Genomic DNA, 15,412 nt, shown 5'->3' with positions numbered 1-15,412 from the left:
TTCTGAGTTGAATCGTAGCCGCGGTAGATTCGGAGTTGAGTCGTAGCCGCAGTAGATTCCGAGTTGAGTCGTAGCCGCAGTAGATTCCGAGTTAAGACGTAGGTGCAGTAGACTCCGAGTTGAGTCGTAGCCGCAGTAGATTCCGAGTTGAGTTGTAGCCGCAGTAGATTCTGAGTTGAGACGTAGGTGCAGTAGATTCCGAGTTGAGTCGTAGCCGCAGTTGATTCTGAGTTGAGTCGTAGCCGCAGTAGATTCCGAGTTGAGTCGTAGCCGCAGTAGATTCTGAGTTGAGTCGTAGCCGCAGTAGATTCCGAGTTGAGTCGTACCCGCAGTAGATTCTGAGTTGAGTCGTAGCCGCGGTAGATTCGGAGTTGAGTCGTAGCCGCGGTAGAGTCCGAGTTGAGTCGTAGCCGCAGTAGATTCCGAGTTAAGACGTAAGTGCAGTAGACTCCGAGTTGAGTCGTAGCCGCAGTAGATTCCGAGTTGAGTCGTAGCCGCAGTAGATTCTGAGTTGAGTCTTAGCCGCATTAGATTCTGAGTTGAGTTTAAGCCGCAGTAGATTCCGAGTTGAGTCGTAGCCGCAGTAGATTCTGAGTTGAGTCGTAGCCGCAGTAGATTCCGAGTTGAGTCGTAGCCGCAGTAGATTCTGAGTTGAATCGTAGCCGCTGTAGATTCCGAGTTGAGTCGTAGCCGCAGTAGATTCCGAGTTGAGTCGTAGCCGCAGTAGTTTCCGAGTTAAGACGTAGGTGCAGTAGACTCCGAGTTGAGTCGTAGCCGCAGTAGATTCCGAGTTGAGTCGTAGCCGCAGTAGATTCCGAGTTGAGTCTTAGCCGCAGTAGATTCTGAGTTTAGTTTTAGCCGCAGTAGATTCCGAGTTGAGTCGTAGCCGCAGTAGATTCTGAGTTGAGTCGTAGCCGCGGTAGATTCGGAGTTGAGTCGTAGCCGCAGTAGATTCCGAGTTGAGTCGTAGCCGCAGTAGATTCCGAGTTAAGACGTAGGTGCAGTAGACTCCGAGTTGAGTCGTAGCCGCAGTAGATTCCGAGTTGAGTCGTAGCCGCAGTAGATTCCGAGTTGAGTCTTAGCCGCAGTAGATTCTGAGTTTAGTTTTAGCCGCAGTAGATTCCGAGTTGAGTCGTAGCCGCAGTAGATTATGAGTTGAGTCGTAGCCGCAGTAGATTCTGAGTTGAGACGTAGCCGGAGTAGATTCCGATTTAAGACGTAGGTGCAGTAGACTCTGAGTTGAGTCGTAGCCGCAGTAGATTCCGAGTTGAGTCGTAGCCGCAGTAGATTCCGAGTTGAGTCGTAGCCGCAGTAGATTCTGAGTTGAGTCGTAGCCGCCGTAGATTCGGAGTTGAGTCTTAGCCGCAGTAGAGACCGAGTTGAGTCGTAGCCGCAGTAGATTCCGAGTTAAGACGTAAGTGCTGTAGACTCCGAGTTGAGTCGTAGCCGCAGTAGTTTCCGAGTTGAGTCGTAGCTGCAGTAGATTCTGAGTTCAGTCTAAGCCGCATTAGATTCTGAGTTGAGTTTTAGCCGCAGTAGATTCCGAGTTGAGTCGTAGCCACAGTAGATTCTGAGTTGAGTCGTAGCCGCAGTAGATTCCGAGTTGAGTCGTAGCCGCAGTAGATTCTGAGTTGAGTCGTAGCCGCAGTAGATTCCGAGTTGAGTCGTAGCGGGAGTAGATTCCGAGTTGAGTCGTAGCCGCAGTAGATTCTGAGTTGAGACGTAGGCGCAGTAGATTCTGAGTTGAATCGTAGAAGCAGTTGATTCTGAGTTGAGTCGTAGCCGCAGTAGATTCCGAGTTGAGTCGTAGCCGCAGTAGATTCTGAGTTGAGTCGTAGCCGCAGTAGATTCCGAGTTGAGTCATAGCGGGAGTAGATTCCGAGTTGAGTCGTAGCCGCAGTAGATTCTGAGTTGAATCGTAGCCGCAGTAGTTTCGGAGTTGAGTCGTAGCGGGAGTAGATTCCGAGTTGAGTCGTAGCCGCAGTAGATTCCGAGTTGAGTCGTAGCCGCAGTAGATTCCGAGTTGAGTCGTAGCCGCAGTAGATTCTGAGTTGATTCGTAGCCGCAGTAGATTCCAAGTTGAGTCGTAGCCTCTGTAGATTCTGATTTGAGTTGTAGCCGCAGTAGATTCTGAGTTGAGACGTAGGAGCAGTAGATTCCGAGTTGAGTCGTAGCCGCAGTAGATTCTGAGTTGAGTCGTAGCCGCAGTTGATTCCGAGTTGAGACGTAGCTGCAGTAGTTTCCGAGTTAAGACGTAGGTGCAGTAGACTCCGAGTTGAGTCGTAGCCGCAGTAGATTCCGAGTTAAGACGTAGGTTCAGTAGACTCCGAGTTGAGTCGTAGCCGCAGTAGATTCCAAGTTAAGTCGTAGCCGCAGTAGATTCCGAGTTGTGTCGTAGCCGCAGTAGATTCCGAGTTGAGTCGTAGGTGCAGTAGATTCTGATTTGACTCGTAGCCGCAGTAGATTCCGAGTTGAGTCATAGCCGCAGTAGATTCTGAGTTGAGTCGTAGCCGTAGTAGATTCCGAGTTGAGTCGTAGCCGCAGTAGATTCAGAGTTGAGTCGTAGCCGCAGTAGATTCTGAGTTGAATCGTAGCCGCAATAGTTTCGGAGTTGAGTCGTAGCCGCAGTAGATTCCGAGTTGAGTCGTAGCCGCAGTAGATTCCGAGTTGAGTCGTAGTCGCAGTAGATTCCGAGTTGAGTCGTAGCCGCAGTAGATTCTGAGTTGATTCGTAGCCGCAGTAGATTCCGAGTTGAGTCGTAGCCTCTGTAGATTCTGAGTTGAGTCTTAGCCGCAGTAGATTCCGAGTCGAGTCGTAGCCATAGTAGATTCCGAGTTGAGTCGTAGCCGCAGTAGATTCTGAGTTGAGTCGTAGCCGCAGTTGATTCCGAGTTGAGACGTAGCTGCAGTAGTTTCCGAGTTAAGACGGAGGTGCAGTAGACTCCGAGTTGAGTCGTAGCCGCAGTAGATTCCAAGTTAAGTCGTAGCCGCAGTAGATTCCGAGTTGAGTCGTAGCCGCAGTAGATTCCGAGTAGAGTCGTAGGTGCAGTAGATTCTGATTTGAGTCGTAGCCGCAGTAGATTCTGAGTTGAGTCTTAGCCGCAGTAGATTCTGAGTTGAGTCGTAGCCGCAGTAGATTCCGAGTTGAGTCGTAGCCGCAGTAGATTCTGAGTTGAGTCGTAGCCGCAGTAGATTCCGAGTTGAGTCGTAGCCGCAGTTGATTCCGAGTTGAGTCGTAGCCGCAGTTGATTCCGAGTTGAGTCGTAGCCGCAGTAGATTCCGAGTTAAGACGTAGGTGCAGTAGATTCCGAGTTGAGTCGTAGCCGCAGTTGATTCTGAGTTGAGTCGTAGCCGCAGTAGATTACGAGTCGAGTCGTAGCCGCAGTAGATTCTGTGTTGAGTCGTATCCGCAGTAGATTCGGAGTTGAGTCGTAGCCGCAGTAGATTCCGAGTTGAGTCGTAGCTGCAGTAGATTCCGAGTTGAGTCTTAGCCACAGTAGATTCTGAGTTGAGTTTTAGCCGCAGTAGATTCCGAGTTGAGTCGTAGCCGCAGTAGATTCTGAGTTGAGTCGTAGCCGCAGTAGATTCCGAGTTGAGTCATAGCCGCAGTAGATTCTGAGTTGAGTCGTAGCCGCGGTAGATTCGGAGTTTAGTCGTAGCCGCAGTAGATTCTGAGTTGAGTCGTAGCCGCAGTAGATTCCGAGTTGAGTCGTAGCCGCAGTAGATTCTGAGTTGAGTCTTAGCCGCATTAGATTCTGAGTTGAGTTTTAGCCGCGGTAGATTCCGAGTTGAGTCGTAGCTGCAGTAGATTCTGAGTTGAGTCGTAGCCGCAGTAGATTCCGAGTTGAGACGTAGCCGCAGTAGATTCTGTGTTGAGTCGTAGCCGCGGTAGATTCCGAGTTGAGTCGTAGCCGCAGTAGATTCCGAGTTGAGTCGTAGCCGCAGTAGATTCCGAGTTAAGACGTAGGTGCAGTAGACTCCGAGTTGAGTCGTAGCCGCAGTAGATTCTGAGTTGAGTCGTAGCCGCAGTAGATTCCGAGTTGAGTCTTAGCCGCAGTAGATTCTGAGTTGAGTTTTAGCCGCAGTAGATTCCGAGTTGAGTCGTAGCCGCAGTAGATTCTGAGTTGAGTCGTAGCCGCAGTAGATTCCGAGTTGAGTCATAGCCGCAGTAGATTCTGAGTTGAGTCGTAGCCGCGGTAGATTCGGAGTTTAGTCGTAGCCGCAGTAGATTCCGAGTTGAGTCGTAGCCGCAGTAGATTCCGAGTTAAGACGTAAGTGCAGTTGACTCCGAGTTGAGTCGTAGCCGCAGTAGATTCCGAGTTGAGTCGTAGCCGCAGTAGATTCTGAGTTGAGTCTTAGCCGCATTAGATTCTGAGTTGAGTTTTAGCCGCGGTAGATTCCGAGTTGAGTCGTAGCTGCAGTAGATTCTGAGTTGAGTCGTAGCCGCAGTAGATTCTGAGTTGAATCTTAGCCGCAGTAGATTCTGAGTTGAGTCGTAGCCGCAGTAGATTCCGAGTAAAGACGTAGGTGCAGTAGAGTCCGAGTTGAGTCGTAGCCGCAGTAGATTCCAAGTTAAGTCGTAGCCGCAGTAGATTCTGAGTTAAGACGTAGCCGCAGTAGATTCCGAGTTGAGTCGTAGGTGCAGTAGATTCTGATTTGAGTCGTAGCCGCAGTAGATTCCGAGTTGAGTCGTAGCCGCAGTAGATTCCGAGTTGAGTCGTAGCCGCAGTAGATTCCGAGTTAAGACGTAGGTGCAGTAGACTCTGAGTTGAGTCGTAGCCGCAGTAGATTCCGAGTTAAGATGTAGGTGCAGTAGACTCCGAGTTGAGTTGTAGCCGCAGTAGATTCCGAGTTGAGTCATAGCCGCAGTAGATTATGAGTTGAGTCGTAGCCGCAGTAGATTCTGAGTTGAGACGTAGCCGGAGTAGATTCCGATTTAAGACGTAGGTGCAGTAGACTCTGAGTTGAGTCGTAGCCGCAGTAGATTCCGAGTTAAGACGTAGGTGCAGTAGACTCTGAGTTGAGTCGTAGCCGCAGTAGATTCCGAGTTGAGTCGTAGCCGCAGTAGATTCCGAGTTGAGTCGTAGCCGCAGTAGATTCTGAGTTGAGTCGTAGCCGCAGTAGATTACGAGTTGAGTCGTAGCCGCAGTAGATTCAGAGGTGAGTCGTAACCGCAGTAGATTCCGAGTTGAGTCGTAGCCGCGGTAGATTCCGAGTTAAGACGTAGGTGCAGTAGACTCTGAGTTGAGTCGTAGCCGCAGTAGATTCCGAGTTGAGTCGTAGCCACTGTAGATTCTGAGTTGAGTCTTAGCCGCATTAGATTCTGAGTTGAGTTTTAGCCGCAGTAGATTCCGAGTTGAGTCGTAGCCGCAGTAGATTCTGAGTTGAGTCATAGCCGCAGTAGATTCCGAGTTGAGTCGTAGCCGCAGTAGATTCTGAGTTGAATCGTAGCCGCGGTAGATTCGGAGTTGAGTCGTAGCCGCAGTAGATTCCGAGTTGAGTCGTAGCCGCAGTAGATTCCGAGTTAAGACGTAGGTGCAGTAGACTCCGAGTTGAGTCGTAGCCGCAGTAGATTCCGAGTTGAGTTGTAGCCGCAGTAGATTCTGAGTTGAGACGTAGGTGCAGTAGATTCCGAGTTGAGTCGTAGCCGCAGTTGATTCTGAGTTGAGTCGTAGCCGCAGTAGATTCCGAGTTGAGTCGTAGCCGCAGTAGATTCTGAGTTGAGTCGTAGCCGCAGTAGATTCCGAGTTGAGTCGTACCCGCAGTAGATTCTGAGTTGAGTCGTAGCCGCGGTAGATTCGGAGTTGAGTCGTAGCCGCGGTAGAGTCCGAGTTGAGTCGTAGCCGCAGTAGATTCCGAGTTAAGACGTAAGTGCAGTAGACTCCGAGTTGAGTCGTAGCCGCAGTAGATTCCGAGTTGAGTCGTAGCCGCAGTAGATTCTGAGTTGAGTCTTAGCCGCATTAGATTCTGAGTTGAGTTTAAGCCGCAGTAGATTCCGAGTTGAGTCGTAGCCGCAGTAGATTCTGAGTTGAGTCGTAGCCGCAGTAGATTCCGAGTTGAGTCGTAGCCGCAGTAGATTCTGAGTTGAATCGTAGCCGCTGTAGATTCGGAGTTGAGTTGTAGCCGCAGTAGATTCCGAGTTGAGTCGTAGCCGCAGTAGTTTCCGAGTTAAGACGTAGGTGCAGTAGACTCCGAGTTGAGTCGTAGCCGCAGTAGATTCCGAGTTGAGTCGTAGCCGCAGTAGATTCCGAGTTGAGTCTTAGCCGCAGTAGATTCTGAGTTTAGTTTTAGCCGCAGTAGATTCCGAGTTGAGTCGTAGCCGCAGTAGATTCTGAGTTGAGTCGTAGCCGCGGTAGATTCGGAGTTGAGTCGTAGCCGCAGTAGATTCCGAGTTGAGTCGTAGCCGCAGTAGATTCCGAGTTAAGACGTAGGTGCAGTAGACTCCGAGTTGAGTCGTAGCCGCAGTAGATTCCGAGTTGAGTCGTAGCCGCAGTAGATTCCGAGTTGAGTCTTAGCCGCAGTAGATTCTGAGTTTAGTTTTAGCCGCAGTAGATTCCGAGTTGAGTCGTAGCCGCAGTAGATTATGAGTTGAGTCGTAGCCGCAGTAGATTCTGAGTTGAGACGTAGCCGGAGTAGATTCCGATTTAAGACGTAGGTGCAGTAGACTCTGAGTTGAGTCGTAGCCGCAGTAGATTCCGAGTTGAGTCGTAGCCGCAGTAGATTCCGAGTTGAGTCGTAGCCGCAGTAGATTCTGAGTTGAGTCGTAGCCGCCGTAGATTCGGAGTTGAGTCTTAGCCGCAGTAGAGACCGAGTTGAGTCGTAGCCGCAGTAGATTCCGAGTTAAGACGTAAGTGCTGTAGACTCCGAGTTGAGTCGTAGCCGCAGTAGTTTCCGAGTTGAGTCGTAGCTGCAGTAGATTCTGAGTTCAGTCTAAGCCGCATTAGATTCTGAGTTGAGTTTTAGCCGCAGTAGATTCCGAGTTGAGTCGTAGCCACAGTAGATTCTGAGTTGAGTCGTAGCCGCAGTAGATTCCGAGTTGAGTCGTAGCCGCAGTAGATTCTGAGTTGAGTCGTAGCCGCAGTAGATTCCGAGTTGAGTCGTAGCGGGAGTAGATTCCGAGTTGAGTCGTAGCCGCAGTAGATTCTGAGTTGAGACGTAGGCGCAGTAGATTCTGAGTTGAATCGTAGAAGCAGTTGATTCTGAGTTGAGTCGTAGCCGCAGTAGATTCCGAGTTGAGTCGTAGCCGCAGTAGATTCTGAGTTGAGTCGTAGCCGCAGTAGATTCCGAGTTGAGTCGTAGCGGGAGTAGATTCCGAGTTGAGTCGTAGCCGCAGTAGATTCTGAGTTGAATCGTAGCCGCAGTAGTTTCGGAGTTGAGTCGTAGCGGGAGTAGATTCCGAGTTGAGTCGTAGCCGCAGTAGATTCCGAGTTGAGTCGTAGCCGCAGTAGATTCCGAGTTGAGTCGTAGCCGCAGTAGATTCTGAGTTGATTCGTAGCCGCAGTAGATTCCAAGTTGAGTCGTAGCCTCTGTAGATTCTGATTTGAGTTGTAGCCGCAGTAGATTCTGAGTTGAGACGTAGGAGCAGTAGATTCCGAGTTGAGTCGTAGCCGCAGTAGATTCTGAGTTGAGTCGTAGCCGCAGTTGATTCCGAGTTGAGACGTAGCTGCAGTAGTTTCCGAGTTAAGACGTAGGTGCAGTAGACTCCGAGTTGAGTCGTAGCCGCAGTAGATTCCGAGTTAAGACGTAGGTTCAGTAGACTCCGAGTTGAGTCGTAGCCGCAGTAGATTCCAAGTTAAGTCGTAGCCGCAGTAGATTCCGAGTTGTGTCGTAGCCGCAGTAGATTCCGAGTTGAGTCGTAGGTGCAGTAGATTCTGATTTGAGTCGTAGCCGCAGTAGATTCCGAGTTGAGTCGTAGCCGCAGTAGATTCTGAGTTGAGTCGTAGCCGTAGTAGATTCCGAGTTGAGTCGTAGCCGCAGTAGATTCAGAGTTGAGTCGTAGCCGCAGTAGATTCTGAGTTGAATCGTAGCCGCAATAGTTTCGGAGTTGAGTCGTAGCCGCAGTAGATTCCGAGTTGAGTCGTAGCCGCAGTAGATTCCGAGTTGAGTCGTAGTCGCAGTAGATTCCGAGTTGAGTCGTAGCCGCAGTAGATTCTGAGTTGATTCGTAGCCGCAGTAGATTCCGAGTTGAGTCGTAGCCTCTGTAGATTCTGAGTTGAGTCTTAGCCGCAGTAGATTCCGAGTCGAGTCGTAGCCATAGTAGATTCCGAGTTGAGTCGTAGCCGCAGTAGATTCTGAGTTGAGTCGTAGCCGCAGTTGATTCCGAGTTGAGACGTAGCTGCAGTAGTTTCCGAGTTAAGACGGAGGTGCAGTAGACTCCGAGTTGAGTCGTAGCCGCAGTAGATTCCAAGTTAAGTCGTAGCCGCAGTAGATTCCGAGTTGAGTCGTAGCCGCAGTAGATTCCGAGTAGAGTCGTAGGTGCAGTAGATTCTGATTTGAGTCGTAGCCGCAGTAGATTCCGAGTTGAGTCTTAGCCGCAGTAGATTCTGAGTTGAGTCGTAGCCGCAGTAGATTCCGAGTTGAGTCGTAGCCGCAGTAGATTCTGAGTTGAGTCGTAGCCGCAGTAGATTCCGAGTTGAGTCGTAGCCGCAGTTGATTCCGAGTTGAGTCGTAGCCGCAGTTGATTCCGAGTTGAGTCGTAGCCGCAGTAGATTCCGAGTTAAGACGTAGGTGCAGTAGATTCCGAGTTGAGTCGTAGCCGCAGTTGATTCTGAGTTGAGTCGTAGCCGCAGTAGATTACGAGTTGAGTCGTAGCCGCAGTAGATTCTGTGTTGAGTCATATCCGCAGTAGATTCGGAGTTGAGTCGTAGCCGCAGTAGATTCCGAGTTGAGTCGTAGCTGCAGTAGATTCCGAGTTGAGTCTTAGCCACAGTAGATTCTGAGTTGAGTTTTAGCCGCAGTAGATTCCGAGTTGAGTCGTAGCCGCAGTAGATTCTGAGTTGAGTCGTAGCCGCAGTAGATTCCGAGTTGAGTCATAGCCGCAGTAGATTCTGAGTTGAGTCGTAGCCGCGGTAGATTCGGAGTTTAGTCGTAGCCGCAGTAGATTCCGAGTTGAGTCGTAGCCGCAGTAGATTCCGAGTTAAGACGTAAGTGCAGTTGACTCCGAGTTGAGTCGTAGCCGCAGTAGATTCCGAGTTGAGTCGTAGCCGCAGTAGATTCTGAGTTGAGTCTTAGCCGCATTAGATTCTGAGTTGAGTTTTAGCCGCGGTAGATTCCGAGTTGAGTCGTAGCTGCAGTAGATTCTGAGTTGAGTCGTAGCCGCAGTAGATTCCGAGTTGAGTCGTAGCCGCAGTAGATTCTGTGTTGAGTCGTAGCCGCGGTAGATTCCGAGTTGAGTCGTAGCCGCAGTAGATTCCGAGTTGAGTCGTAGCCGCAGTAGATTCCGAGTTAAGACGTAGGTGCAGTAGACTCCGAGTTGAGTCGTAGCCGCAGTAGATTCTGAGTTGAGTCGTAGCCGCAGTAGATTCCGAGTTGAGTCTTAGCCGCAGTAGATTCTGAGTTGAGTTTTAGCCGCAGTAGATTCCGAGTTGAGTCGTAGCCGCAGTAGATTCTGAGTTGAGTCGTAGCCGCAGTAGATTCCGAGTTGAGTCGTAGCCGCAGTAGATTCCGAGTTAAGACGTAGGTGCAGTAGACTCCGAGATGAGTCATAGCCGCAGTAGATTCCGAGTTGAGTTGTAGCCGCAGTAGATTCTGAGTTGAGTCGTAGCCGCAGTAGATTCCGAGTTGAGTCGTAGCCGCAGTAGATTCTGAGTTGAGTCGGAGCCGCAGTAGATTCGGAGTTGAGTCGTAGCCGCAGTAGATTCCGAGTTGAGTCGCAGCCGCAGTAGATTCCGAGTTGAGTCTTAGCCACAGTAGATTCTGATTTGAGTCGTAGCCGCAGTAGATTCCGAGTTGAGTCGTAGCCGCAGTAGATTCTGAGTTGAGTCGTAGCCGCAGTAGATTCCGAGTTGAGTCGTAGCCGCAGTAGATTCTGAGTTGAGTCGTAGCCGCGGTAGATTCGGAGTTGAGTCGTAGCCGCGGTAGAGTCCGAGTTGAGTCGTAGCCGCAGTAGATTCCGAGTTAAGACGTAAGTGCAGTAGACTCCGAGTTGAGTCGTAGCCGCAGTAGATTCCGAGTTGAGTCGTAGCCGCAGTAGATTCCGAGTTAAGACGTAAGTGCAGTAGACTCCGAGTTGAGTCGTAGCCGCAGTAGATTCCGAGTTGAGTCGTAGCCGCAGTAGAGACCGAGTTGAGTCGTAGCCGCAGTAGATTCCGAGTTAAGACGTAAGTGCTGTAGACTCCGAGTTGAGTCGTAGCCGCAGTAGTTTCTGAGTTGAGTCGTAGCTGCAGTAGATTCTGAGTTCAGTCTAAGCCGCATTAGATTCTGAGTTGAGTTTTAGCCGCAGTAGATTCCGAGTTGAGTCGTAGCCACAGTAGATTCTGAGTTGAGTCGTAGCCGCAGTAGATTCCGAGTTGAGTCGTAGCCGCAGTAGATTCTGAGTTGAGTCGTAGCCGCAGTAGATTCCGAGTTGAGTCGTAGCGGGAGTAGATTCCGAGTTGAGTCGTAGCCGCAGTAGATTCTGAGTTGAGACGTAGGCGCAGTAGATTCTGAGTTGAATCGTAGAAGCAGTTGATTCTGAGTTGAGTCGTAGCCGCAGTAGATTCCGAGTTGAGTCGTAGCCGCAGTAGATTCTGAGTTGAGTCGTAGCCGCAGTAGATTCCGAGTTGAGTCGTAGCGGGAGTAGATTCCGAGTTGAGTCGTAGCCGCAGTAGATTCTGAGTTGAATCGTAGCCGCAGTAGTTTCGGAGTTGAGTCGTAGCGGGAGTAGATTCCGAGTTGAGTCGTAGCCGCAGTAGATTCCGAGTTGAGTCGTAGCCGCAGTAGATTCCGAGTTGAGTCGTAGCCGCAGTAGATTCTGAGTTGATTCGTAGCCGCAGTAGATTCCAAGTTGAGTCGTAGCCTCTGTAGATTCTGATTTGAGTTGTAGCCGCAGTAGATTCTGAGTTGAGACGTAGGAGCAGTAGATTCCGAGTTGAGTCGTAGCCGCAGTAGATTCTGAGTTGAGTCGTAGCCGCAGTTGATTCCGAGTTGAGACGTAGCTGCAGTAGTTTCCGAGTTAAGACGTAGGTGCAGTAGACTCCGAGTTGAGTCGTAGCCGCAGTAGATTCCGAGTTAAGACGTAGGTTCAGTAGACTCCGAGTTGAGTCGTAGCCGCAGTAGATTCCAAGTTAAGTCGTAGCCGCAGTAGATTCCGAGTTGTGTCGTAGCCGCAGTAGATTCCGAGTTGAGTCGTAGGTGCAGTAGATTCTGATTTGAGTCGTAGCCGCAGTAGATTCCGAGTTGAGTCGTAGCCGCAGTAGATTCTGAGTTGAGTCGTAGCCGTAGTAGATTCCGAGTTGAGTCGTAGCCGCAGTAGATTCAGAGTTGAGTCGTAGCCGCAGTAGATTCTGAGTTGAATCGTAGCCGCAATAGTTTCGGAGTTGAGTCGTAGCCGCAGTAGATTCCGAGTTGAGTCGTAGCCGCAGTAGATTCCGAGTTGAGTCGTAGTCGCAGTAGATTCCGAGTTGAGTCGTAGCCGCAGTAGATTCTGAGTTGATTCGTAGCCGCAGTAGATTCCGAGTTGAGTCGTAGCCTCTGTAGATTCTGAGTTGAGTCTTAGCCGCAGTAGATTCCGAGTCGAGTCGTAGCCATAGTAGATTCCGAGTTGAGTCGTAGCCGCAGTAGATTCTGAGTTGAGTCGTAGCCGCAGTTGATTCCGAGTTGAGACGTAGCTGCAGTAGTTTCCGAGTTAAGACGGAGGTGCAGTAGACTCCGAGTTGAGTCGTAGCCGCAGTAGATTCCAAGTTAAGTCGTAGCCGCAGTAGATTCCGAGTTGAGTCGTAGCCGCAGTAGATTCCGAGTAGAGTCGTAGGTGCAGTAGATTCTGATTTGAGTCGTAGCCGCAGTAGATTCCGAGTTGAGTCGTAGCCGCAGTAGATTCTGAGTTGAGTCGTAGCCGCAGTAGATTCCGAGTTGAGTCGTAGCCGCAGTAGATTCTGAGTTGAGTCGTAGCCGCAGTAGATTCCGAGTTGAGTCGTAGCCGCAGTTGATTCCGAGTTGAGTCGTAGCCGCAGTTGATTCCGAGTTGAGTCGTAGCCGCAGTAGATTCCGAGTTAAGACGTAGGTGCAGTAGATTCCGAGTTGAGTCGTAGCCGCAGTTGATTCTGAGTTGAGTCGTAGCCGCAGTAGATTACGAGTTGAGTCGTAGCCGCAGTAGATTCTGTGTTGAGACGTATCCGCAGTAGATTCGGAGTTGAGTCGTAGCCGCAGTAGATTCCGAGTTGAGTCGTAGCTGCAGTAGATTCCGAGTTGAGTCTTAGCCACAGTAGATTCTGAGTTGAGTTTTAGCCGCAGTAGATTCCGAGTTGAGTCGTAGCCGCAGTAGATTCTGAGTTGAGTCGTAGCCGCAGTAGATTCCGAGTTGAGTCATAGCCGCAGTAGATTCTGAGTTGAGTCGTAGCCGCGGTAGATTCGGAGTTTAGTCGTAGCCGCAGTAGATTCCGAGTTGAGTCGTAGCCGCAGTAGATTCCGAGTTAAGACGTAAGTGCAGTTGACTCCGAGTTGAATCGTAGCCGCAGTAGATTCCGAGTTGAGTCGTAGCCGCAGTAGATTCTGAGTTGAGTCTTAGCCGCATTAGATTCTGAGTTGAGTTTTAGCCGCGGTAGATTCCGAGTTGAGTCGTAGCTGCAGTAGATTCTGAGTTGAGTCGTAGCCGCAGTAGATTCCGAGTTGAGTCGTAGCCGCAGTAGATTCTGTGTTGAGTCGTAGCCGCGGTAGATTCCGAGTTGAGTCGTAGCCGCAGTAGATTCCGAGTTGAGTCGTAGCCGCAGTAGATTCCGAGTTAAGACGTAGGTGCAGTAGACTCCGAGTTGAGTCGTAGCCGCAGTAGATTCTGAGTTGAGTCGTAGCCGCAGTAGATTCCGAGTTGAGTCTTAGCCGCAGTAGATTCTGAGTTGAGTTTTAGCCGCAGTAGATTCCGAGTTGAGTCGTAGCCGCAGTAGATTCTGAGTTGAGTCGTAGCCGCAGTAGATTCCGAGTTGAGTCGTAGCCGCAGTAGATTCTGAGTTGAATCGTAGCCGCGGTAGATTCGGAGTTGAGTCGTAGCCGCAGTAGATTCCGAGTTGAGTCGTAGCCACAGTAGATTCCGAGTTAAGACGTAGGTGCAGTAGACTCCGAGTTGAGTCATAGCCGCAGTAGATTCCGAGTTGAGTTGTAGCCGCAGTAGATTCTGAGTTGAGTCGTAGCCGCAGTAGATTCCGAGTTGAGTCGTAGCCGCAGTAGATTCTGAGTTGAGTCGGAGCCGCAGTAGATTCGGAGTTGAGTCGTAGCTGCAGTAGATTCCGAGTTGAGTCGTAGCCGCAGTAGATTCCGAGTTGAGTCTTAGCCACAGTAGATTCCGATTTGAGTCGTAGCCGCAGTAGATTCCGAGTTGAGTCGTAGCCGCAGTAGATTCTGAGTTGAGTCGTAGCCGCAGTAGATTCCGAGTTGAGTCGTAGCCGCAGTAGATTCTGAGTTGAGTCGTAGCCGCGGTAGATTCGGAGTTGAGTCGTAGCCGCGGTAGAGTCCGAGTTGAGTTGTAGCCGCAGTAGATTCCGAGTTAAGACGTAAGTGCAGTAGACTCCGAGTTGAGTCGTAGCCGCAGTAGATTCCGAGTTGAGTCGTAGCCGCAGTAGATTCCGAGTTAAGACGTAAGTGCAGTAGACTCCGAGTTGAGTCGTAGCCGCAGTAGATTCCGAGTTGAGTCGTAGCCGCAGTAGATTCTGAGTTGAGTCTTAGCCGCATTAGATTCTGAGTTGAGTTTAAGCCGCAGTAGATTCCGAGTTGAGTCGTAGCCGCAGTAGATTCTGAGTTGAGTCGTAGCCGCAGTAGATTCTGAGTTGAGTCGTAGCCGCAGTAGATTCTGAGTTGAGTCGGAGCCGCAGTAGATTCGGAGTTGAGTCGTAGCCGCAGTAGATTCCGAGTTGAGTTGTAGCCGCAGTAGATTCTGAGTTGAGACGTAGGTGCAGTAGATTCCGAGTTGAGTCGTAGCCGCAGTTGATTCTGAGTTGAGTCGTAGCCGCAGTAGATTCAGAGTTGAGTCGTATCCGCAGTAGATTCTGAGTTGAGTCGGAGCCGCAGTAGATTCGGAGTTGAGTCGTAGCCGCAGTAGATTCCGAGTTGAGTCGTAGCCGCAGTAGATTCCGAGTTGAGTCTTAGCCACAGTAGATTCTGATTTGAGTCGTAGCCGCAGTAGATTCCGAGTTGAGTCGTAGCCGCAGTAGATTCTGAGTTGAGTCGTAGCCGCAGTAGATTCCGAGTTGAGTCGTAGCCGCAGTAGATTCTGAGTTGAGTCGTAGCCGCGGTAGATTCGGAGTTGAGTCGTAGCCGCGGTAGAGTCCGAGTTGAGTCGTAGCCGCAGTAGATTCCGAGTTAAGACGTAAGTGCAGTAGACTCCGAGTTGAGTCGTAGCCGCAGTAGATTTCGAGTTGAGTCGTAGCCGCATTAGATTCTGAGTTGAGTCTTAGCCGCATTAGATTCCGAGTTGAGTTTAAGCCGCAGTAGATTCCGAGTTGAGTCGTATCCGCAGTAGATTCTGAGTTGAGTCGTAGCCGCAGTAGATTCCGAGTTGAGTCGTAGCCGCAGTAGATTCTGAGTTGAATCGTAGCCGCTGTAGATTCGGAGTTGAGTCGTAGCCGCAGTAGATTCCGAGTTGAGTCGTAGCCGCAGTAGTTTCCGAGTTAAGACGTAGGTGCAGTAGACTCCGAGTTGAGTCGTAGCCGCAGTAGATTCCGAGTTGAGTTGTAGCCGCAGTAGATTCTGAGTTGAGACGTAGGTGCAGTAGATTCCGAGTTGAGTCGTAGCCGCAGTTGATTCTGAGTTGAGTCGTAGCCGCAGTAGATTCCGAGTTGAGTCGTAGCCGCAGTAGATTCTGAGTTGAGTCGGAGCCGCAGTAGATTCGGAGTTGAGTCGTAGCCGCAGTAGATTCCGAGTTGAGTCGTAGCCGCAGTAGATTCCGAGTTGAGTCTTAGCCACAGTAGATTCTGAGTTGAGATTTAGCCGCAGTAGATTCCGAGTTGAGTCGTAGCCGCAGTAGATTCTGAGTTGAGTCGTAGCCGCAGTAGATTCCGAGTTGAGTCGTAGCCGCAGTAGATTCTGAGTTGAGTCGTAGCCGCGGTAGATTCGGAGTTGAGTCGTAGCCGCGGTAGAGTCCGAGTTGAGTCGTAGCCGCAGTAGATTCCGAGTTAAGACGTAAGTGCAGTAGACTCCGAGTTGAGTCGTAGCCGCAGTAGATTCCGAGTTGAGTCGTAGCCGCAGTAGATTCTGAGTTGAGTCTTAGCCGCATTAGATTCTGAGTTGAG

This window comes from Coturnix japonica, chromosome 20, assembly GCF_054131305.1.
Source record: "Coturnix japonica strain WE chromosome 20, WE-NBRP24, whole genome shotgun sequence".
Classification (NCBI taxonomy): Eukaryota; Metazoa; Chordata; class Aves; order Galliformes; family Phasianidae; genus Coturnix; species Coturnix japonica.
The sequence above is the reverse complement of the archived record's forward strand: the minus strand, read 5'-3'. Positions refer to the sequence as shown.